Source organism: Artemia franciscana, chromosome 2 (assembly GCF_032884065.1).
Source record: "Artemia franciscana chromosome 2, ASM3288406v1, whole genome shotgun sequence".
NCBI lineage: Eukaryota > Metazoa > Arthropoda > Branchiopoda > Anostraca > Artemiidae > Artemia > Artemia franciscana.
Window position 1 is genome coordinate 7973082 of NC_088864.1, and position 8271 is coordinate 7981352.

At 31.8% G+C, this 8271-nt stretch overlaps 1 protein-coding gene and 1 long non-coding RNA gene across 3 annotated transcripts in view; both read right to left on the bottom strand.

The window, feature by feature from the left end:
• Window positions 1–8271, bottom strand: part of LOC136037006 (ribosomal protein S6 kinase 2 beta-like) — an 884370-nt gene that overhangs the window by 304346 nt on the left and 571753 nt on the right. The gene's annotated exons all lie outside the window — the stretch shown is intronic.
• Window positions 5219–7880, bottom strand: LOC136036961 (uncharacterized). The gene is made up of 2 exons (XR_010619835.1): window positions 7676–7880; window positions 5219–7295 (listed from the first exon to the last, which is right to left on the bottom strand). It is a non-coding gene; the product is annotated as an uncharacterized LOC136036961 (long non-coding RNA).

Sequence of the window (8271 nt, forward strand, 5' to 3'; positions counted from 1 at the left end):
AATTTTATTTCTTATCGTTCATCATTTTAAAGTGAGGATCAGCACTTACCTAAATCTTTCTTGGCCAGCAGTGTCCCAAAGTTGCAGCTTGATTTTTGTTCCATCTGTGAGCTGAACAAGCCTCGCAAAGAAATCAACCCCTACTGTTGGGTCTGATGACTAGAAAACAAAAGTAAAATCTTAGACAACGGAAAAGAAAAACTAAGAGAAATACATCTCAAATGAACTTCAGATGTTGGCGAGATAATTTAAGATGGAGCAGAACTTCCTAGAAGCTTTTTTTATACATAGGCATTTTATTTGTTTTACTTACTAGAACCCCTTACCAATAGAATTGTGGAACAAGGGTCTATTGGTAGAATTTAAAAAACTTTTTTCTTTTCAAATTAGGTTCATCTGAGCAAACAGACTACCAATTGTAACTAAAAGCTGTTTGGAAAAGCCTTTTTTTTTACTCAAATTTAAGAATGAACGTAACTTTATAAATCTATTTTTAGGGTCATTGTCGAAATAAGTAGTAAAAATAAACATAAACTGGGATCCCTCTGGCCTTAAAACTTTAACAAACAAGTTTCAAGCCAATCTGAAAAAGAATTGCACATTTTTAGACAGCCCCATGTCCAAGTCTGTCCCATGTAATTACAAATATAACTATCAGACCAGTTGAAAAAAAGCTGTTAAGTCCTCAAATGGTAAAAGAGCTTGAAAATATAACCTTGCCAACAAGTGACAAAGAGTTTGCTGGGCTAGTTATGGGTCCCATAATATTCTTCTTCATACATCATAAAAATTTGAGATCCACCTGGACCTCAGAATTATCCCAGAAAGTTTCAAGCTGATTGGACAGCCAAACCACACATAATTGCCTTTCACTACTATAAAACCTATCTGTGAACAATAAGCCTAGAAATAATTAGGGCCCTTGCTCCAGGGAGCGCATGGGTTGTGGTATAATTACAATAGGTCTTCTTGCAGGGGTGCCCAGGGGCAAAAAAAGGACAAAAAGGAGGAATGTTTGGCCACCTGGCTGTGAAATTTAACCCTTATAAACATGGCAAACTTTAATTCCTGATTAAGTCATCCATTCCAAAGTTTCTACAACATTACTTTCACTACAAAGTGACTGGGATAAAAACAATATGGCAGGCACATTGCTCTTTAACATGTTACTGCTAGCAGGTAGATGTTGATAATATTTAGTCATACACAGCAAATTGTAATCCATCTTGTTGACATATTTCATGGTATTCTTCTTTTAATTATGACCTAACCTGTCTCTGTGGCTGCTGCTAGTCCCAGTTTATAATCACCTATAGAGGACACTTGTTTCAAATTATTTTTTATTTGCAATTTTGAATTTTATTTCTTACCTTGGTATGATGCTTCTCAACCAAGCTTCGTTTTCAGATTGTATTAAAGAGAAAAAAACAAGTTTTTTTAAATGAAAGTAAGGAGCAACATTAAAACTTAAAACGAACAGAAATTACTCCGTATATGAAAGGGGCTTTTCCTCCTCAACGCCCCGCTCTTTACGCTAAAGTTTGACTCTTTCTCTTAGCTCTACTTTTTAAAACATTAAGAAACTTCAGCGTAAAGAGCGGGGCGTTGAGGAGGAAAAGCCCCTTTCATATACAGAGTAATTTCTGTTCGTTTTAAGCTTTAATGTTGCTCCTTACTTTCATTTTAAAAACTTGTTTTTTTCTATTTAATTTCTGGACGTTTTTTGAATTAATGCATGTTTTGATCTTGGCTCTCCGCACATAAATAATTAAAACAAAATTTGCACATCAATTAATTGCAATTATAGGAAGACTTTGAGAAAAAGGGAGTGATGGAGGAGGCCAAGTTCCCCTCCAGTTTTTGATTACTTAAAATGCAAGTAGCACTTTTAATTTTTACAAACGTTTTCATTGGTAAAAATTATACGTAACTTACGAATTAACTTACATAACGAACTTCTATATTCTTATGTTTTTATTGCGTATATGAGGGGGCTCAACCCTCGTCGATATCTCGGTTTTTACACTAAAGCTTAAATACCCCATTTAAGCTTTAGTGACTTTGAGCTTTAAGCTTTAGAACTTAAATCACACTCTGAATCACAAAGGCCGTAGAATCAATAGTTGAAATTACTAAAAATACTTTAGCGTAAAGAGTGAGGTATAACGAGGAGGTAAACCCCTCATATGCGTAATAATTTTTGTTCGTTTTAAGTTTTAATGCTGCTCCTTATTTTCAGTAGAAACACTTTTCATATTTATTTTTTCATTGTTTTTTCAAATAATACTAGAAAATCCCACACCCCCTTCATTGAAATTCTCTTCCCCCATGAAAAGTTCCTCCATGGAAATACCCTCCCACGTAACCCCCCCCCCCCCCCTAAACCAAAAAAATCCTCCTGAAAACGTCTGTACATTTCGCAGTAACCATTACTGTATGTAAACACAGGTCAAAGTTTGTAACTTGCAGCCCCTCCCACGGGGACTGCGGGGGAGTAATTCATCCCTAAAGACATATTTATTAGGTTTTTCGACTATGGTGAATAAAATGGCTATCTCGGAATTTTGATTCGGTGACTTTTGGGAAAAAATGAACGAGGGAGGGGGCCTAGGTACCCTCTAATTTTTTTGGTCATTTAAAAAGGGCACTAGAACCTTTCATTTCCGTTAGAATGAGCCCTCTCGCGGCATTCTAGGACACTCAATCGATACGATCACCCCTGGGAAAAAAAAAACAAAAAGACAAACAAACAAAAAACCAAATAATTTTGGTTTTTATAATAATTTTGTTTTTATTATAATTGTTTTTTTGTAATTTTGGTTTTATAATCACATTTTTGTAGATAGGAGCATGAAATTGATGGTGAATCTGATGAGTGTGATTTTCGTTAAGATTGTATGACTTTTAGGGGGTGTTTCCCCCTATTTTCTAAAATGAGGCAAATTTTCTCAGGCTCGTAACTTTCGATGGGTATCACTGATTTTGATGAAACTTATACACTTAAAATCAACATTAAAATGCGATTCTTTTGACATAACTATTGGTATCAAAATTCCATTTTTCCATTTTTAGTAACATCTGAGAGTTATCTTGACATTATCATTATCATTAGAGTTATCATTACCTAAAAACTCCTCGGTAATGCTCGTTTGATTGTAATCCTCTTCCTCATGGGCTGTTTACACGGGAAGTATGCAAGTGGTTTGTGTCGAAACAAGCAAGAATAATGTAGCAATTATCGGAAATTTGCAAGAAGTGAGGGGAAACAGGTCATTTATTTACTTAAATAAATCCCTGGATTAGATTTGTCCTGCCTTTCATGATACTATTTTTTGAAAAGCTCTGGCTTCAAACTCATACCTCAGATCACTTCTGGCTCCTAACTGGCTTCTTTTAACTCTCAAGTACTAATTTATAATATGGAATTTATAAGAAGTGTAACAAAACTGTCCTGCTGCGTTTGCGGACATTTTTTAGGACGATTTTCCTAAGATTGGAAAAATATAAATGTAAGTGATGAATTCTTGTAGAAATTACTCAAATACATTTATGTCATTCTTGTTAGTGTCTTTGTGCTAGTGGAGGTATTCGTAGATTTTTATTGTTAGACCTGAATAAATTATGTAGAAAATAATATCTGAGAAGTTAAAAAAAAAAAAATGGCTCATAAACACCATTATGTCAATGAGAACTTTAATTAACCCCATTTTTTTAATATTGAAAAGGATAATGAATCCCCGATAAGCAACGAGCAAAAAATATGTCCTAATAAGCAGGATGCATAAGTAAACATAACTTAATTGGCACTTAATCGAAATTATTTTTTGCAAGGGGACACAAATTCGAAAAAAAGTAGGTGGATGGAGATAAAGTCTAATATAGCGCATGACATAGTTTACGTCATTTTGATAACATAAAGCAACTGTCAAACCTCTATCGTTAGAGGGTTGTTTTAAGCCTTTGTGTTTAGCCTCGTCAAACTGTATAAATTGGGCAGAGAATTAACATGACCCACCGAAGCAGAAACAAAAGTTTATGAAAGTTTTTTCCATGAGGAGTCTCCATGCGTTTAGTTTTTTTTTTTTACATGAGGAGTCTCCATGTGTTTAGTAATGGATACTTATTGAACAAGACATGGCGTAAGGTAACTTAACGTTAATTGTGTGTGTTTCTAAATTTAAATAAATCATCACAATTTAATAAATTTTAAGTTCTTATGACAACTTTTTCATTTTGTAAATTACTCTCCATTAAAAAGACCGATTTGAGAACTGAAGAAATATTTCTCAAGTATACTAGTCTTATTTCTCCTTTTGCATCCATGAGTTAACATGACGTCATCGTGTGGGCATAAATCCGTTTCAGCTTTTATAAAGCCACCCCAACACCTAGTTGGTGGGGGCGCTTCGCGCCCCCCCAAGCCCCCCCGCGCGCTTAAGTCGTTACGCGCCATATTAGTTACGCGCCATTGTAGTTGTGTCCCTATGTCCCACCTGTGAATTTAGATATATATATATATATATATATATATATATATATATATATATATATATATATATATATATATATATATATATATATATATATATATATATATATATATATATATATATATATATATATATATATATATATATATATATATATATATATATATATATATATATATATATATATATATATATATATATATATATATACTAGCTGTTGGGGTGGCGCTTCGCGCCACCCCAACACCTAGTTGGTGGGGGCGCTTCGCGCCCCCCCCAAGCCCCCCCGCGCGCGTAAGTCGTTACGCGCCATAATAGTTACGCGCCATTGTAGTTGTGTCCCTATGTCCCACCTGTGAATATAGATATATATATATATATATATGGTTTTAACTACGTAAAACTTGCGAATATACAACATTCTTTGCTGTCCCATTGTCTTTGCATATAAATAGATTGTCAGGTTATCCCCCTGTTTCCCCCGGTGTCCCCGTTGTAGTTGTGTCCCTGTGTCCCGGTCGTCATTTATATTCCCTGTGTCCCGGGTCCCGGTCATCATTTGTATCCCGGTGTCCCGTCTGTATATACATTCGTTTTTTAGTTTTGTTTTCTCCTTTATTTTTTTCCTTTTTTTTTCTTTTTTAGCTTATTTAGATTTTTAGATTTTTTAGTTTTTTTTATTAGTTTTTAGTTTTTATTTCTTTTTAGTTTTTTTGTCCCGGTCGTCATTTATATCCCCCTGTTTCCCCCGGTGTCCCCGTTGTAGTTGTGTCCCTGTGTCCCGGTCGTTATTTATATTCCCTGTGTCCCGGTCGTCATTTGTATCCCGGTGTACCGGTCTGTATATACATTCGTTTTTTAGTTTTGTTTTTCTCCTTTATTTTTTTCCTTTTTTTTTCTTTTTTAGTTTATTTAGATTTTTAGATTTTTTAGTTTTTTTATTAGTTTTTAGTTTTTTTTTCTTTTTAGTTTTTTTGTAGTTTTTACCTTCTTTTTAGTTTTGTTAATTTTTTTTTTTTACTTGTGTCCTGGTCGTCATTTATACTCCCTGTGTCCCCGGTGCTTTGTTGATTGCTAATCGAACATTCCTTTTGTCCTGGTCGCTTTCTCTTTGAGTGTCGTCATTTATTTTTTTCTTTTTTAGTTCTTTTAGTTTTTACCTTTTTAGTTTTTTTTAGTTTTTAGTTTTTTTAGTTTTTTACCTTTTTTTAGTTTTTTTAGTTTTTAGCTTTTTTATTTTTTTTATTAGTTTTTAGTTTTTTTGTAGTTTTTGCCTTTTTTTTTAGTTTTTTGTCCTGGTCGCTTTCTCTTTGAGTGTCGTCATTTATTAGTTTTTTTCCTTTTTTTTTTAGTTTTTTATTGGTTTTTACCTTTATTTTAGCTTATTTTTCAGTTTTTTCCTTTTTTTTAGTTTTTTTTTATTTTTTATTTTTTTTAGTTTTTTACCTTTTTTTAGTTTTTTTAGTTTTTTTAGTTTTTTAGCTTTTTTACTTTTTTTATTAGTTTTTAGTTTTTTTTTTGTAGTTTTTGCCTTTTTTTAGTTTTTTCAGTTTTTTTTTTAGTTTTTTATTGGTTTTTACCTTTATAGTTTTTTTAGTTTTTTAGTTTTTTTATTTTTTTTATTAGTTTTTAGTTTTTTTTTGTAGTTTTTGCCTTTTTTTAGTTTTTTCAGTTTTGACGTCACCTAATCCAGTTTTTTCAGGTGACGTCACCTGACACATCCATCCACACATCCATCCATCCATCCATCCACAGACAACTTATTTTTATATATATAGAAGATATATGTTTTTAACTACGTAAAACTTGCGAATATACAACATTCTTTGCTGTCCCATTGTCTGTGCATATAAATAGATTGTCAGGTTTACCGACTCTTGAACATGCAACATATAATGGTCCATGGGAAAACAATCCGTATTCAGATCTATACCTCATGATTCTAATGATTGCCCTTGAGCTTTGTTGATGGTGATTGCTAATCGACCATTCCCTGAGTCGCCATCGTCATTTATATATCCCCCTGTGCACCCCGGCGTCCCCTTTGTAGTTATGTCCCTGTGTCCCGGTCGTCATTTATATTCCCTGTGTCCCGGTCGTCATTTGTGTCCCGGTGTTCCAGTCTGTGATTTCTCTTTGAGTGTCCCGGGCGTCATTTATATTCCTTGTGTCCCGGTGTCCCGGTCGTCATTTATATCCCCCTGTGCCCCCGGCGTCCCCATTGTAGTTGTGTCCCTGTGTCCCGGTCGTCATTTATATTCCCTGTGTCCCGGTCGTCATTTGTATCCCGGTGTCCCGGTCTGTATATCCATTCGTTTTTTAGTTTTGTTTTTCTCCTTTATTTTTTTCCTTTTTTCTTTTTTTTCTTTTTTAGTTTATTTAGATTTTTAGATTTTTTAGTTTTTTTATTAGTTTTTAGTTTTTTTGTAGTTTTTACCATTTTTTTAGTTTTTTTAGTTTTTTTTTTTACTTATGTCCTGGTCGTCATTTATACTCCCTGTGTCCCGGTCGTCATTTGTGTCTCGGTGCTTTGTTGATTGCTAATTTATATTATATTTATATTTTTTATATTTATTAATATTTTTTTAGTTTTCTTTTTCTCTTATTTTTCAGTTTTTTCCTTTTTTTTAGTTTTTTCTTTTTTAGTTTTTTGTTTTTTTTTGTTTTTTACCTTTTTTTAGTTTTTTTAGTTTTTTAGTTTTTTTAGTTTTTTAGCTTTTTTAGTTTTTTTATTAGTTTTTAGTTTTTTTTTAGTTTTTGCCTTTTTTTAGTTTTTTCAGTTTTTTTTAGTTTTTAGTTTTTTACCTTTTTTTTTAGTTTTTTTTAGTTTTTTAGCTTTTTTATTTTTTTTTCTTTTTAGTTTTTTTTGTAGTTTTTACCTTTTTTAGTTTTTTTTCTTCTTTTGTATTAGTGTGAAATAATTCAGACGTCATATGCGGACAAACACGACGTCACTCGACAGACAGACAGACAGACATAACCCACAAACAACTTATTTTTATATATATTTATTCATATTTTTTTAGTTTCTTTTTCTCTTTTATTTTTTAGTTTTTTTCTTTTTTAGTTTTTAGTTTTTTTTTAGTTTTTTACCTTTTTTAGTTTTTTTATTAGTTTTTATTTTTTTTGTAGTTTTTGCCTTTTTTTATTTTTTTCAGTTTTTTTTTAGTTATTAGATTTTTTACCTTTTTTTAGTTTTTTTTAGTTTTTTAGCTTTTTTAGTTTTTTTTCTTTTTAGTTTTTTTTGTAGTTTTTACCTTTTTTAGTTTTTTTCTTCTTTTGTATTAGTGTGAAATAATTCAGACGTCATATGCGAACAAACATGACGTCACCTGATCCATCCACAGATCCACACACAGACAACTTATTTTTATATATATAGATTTTTTCTTTTTTAGTTTTAGTTTTTTTTAGTTTTTTACCTTTTTTAGTTTTTTTATTAGTTTTTATTTTTTTTGTAGTTTTTGCCTTTTTTTATTTTTTTCAGTTTTTTTTTAGTTATTAGATTTTTACCTTTTTTTAGTTTTTTTTAGTTTTTTAGCTTTTTTAGTTTTTTTTCTTTTTAGTTTTTTTGTAGTTTTTACCTTTTTTAGTTTTTTTCTTCTTTTGTATTAGTGTGAAATAATTCAGACGTCATATGCGAACAAACATGACGTCACCTGATCCATCCACAGATCCACACACAGACAACTTATTTTTATATATATATTACCACAGATTAGTATGACGTCAGTCTTGTTACAAGTATCATAGCTGTGCATCAGCCATGACGTCATTTTCA